Consider the following 811-nt stretch of genomic DNA (forward strand, 5'->3'; position numbering starts at 1 on the left):
TCATCTTGTGTTTCACTTGGAGTTCATTATATGCACTGCTCGAAGAAATAAAGGCAACACTGTGGCAACTGTGGCTCAGTAGGAAGAGTAGTCGTTGTCCAATCAGAAGGTTGTGGGTTCAATTCCAGCTTCCTCCTGCCATATAGCGATGTGCCCCTGGGCAAGGCACTTAACCTCAAGTTGCCTACCGATCTGCGTATCAGTGTATGAATGTGTGAGCGTTAGTGAATGCAATTGGGTGAATGTGGCTCTAGTGTAAAGCGCTTTGAGTGGTCTACATGACTGGAAAAGTGCTATATAAGTTCAGTAAATGCCATTTACCATTTACTCAAATAACGCATCCTAGATCTGAATGAAATATTCTCATTGAATACTTTGTTCTGTACAAAGTTGAATGTTCTGACAACAAAATCACACAAAATTCATCAATGGAAATCCAATTTATTAACCAATGGAGGCATGGATTTGGAGTCACACACAAAATTAAAGTGGAAAAACACACTAGAGGCTGATCCAACTTTGATGTAATGTCCTCAAAATGAGGCTCAGTATTGTGTGTGGCCTCCACATGCCTGTATGACCTCCCTACAATGCCTGGGCGTGCTCCTGATGAGATGGCGGATGGTCTCCTGAGGGAACTCCTCCCAGACATGGACTAAAGCATCCGCCAACTCCTGGACAGTCTGTGGTGCAACGTGACGTTGGTGGATGGAGCGAGACATGATGTCCTAGATGTGCTCAATCGGATTCAGGTCTGGGGAACGGGCGGGCCAGTCCATAGCTTCAATGTCTTCATCTTGCAGGAACTGCT

Source organism: Girardinichthys multiradiatus, chromosome 23 (assembly GCF_021462225.1).
Source record: "Girardinichthys multiradiatus isolate DD_20200921_A chromosome 23, DD_fGirMul_XY1, whole genome shotgun sequence".
In the NCBI taxonomy this organism is placed as follows: domain Eukaryota; kingdom Metazoa; phylum Chordata; class Actinopteri; order Cyprinodontiformes; family Goodeidae; genus Girardinichthys; species Girardinichthys multiradiatus.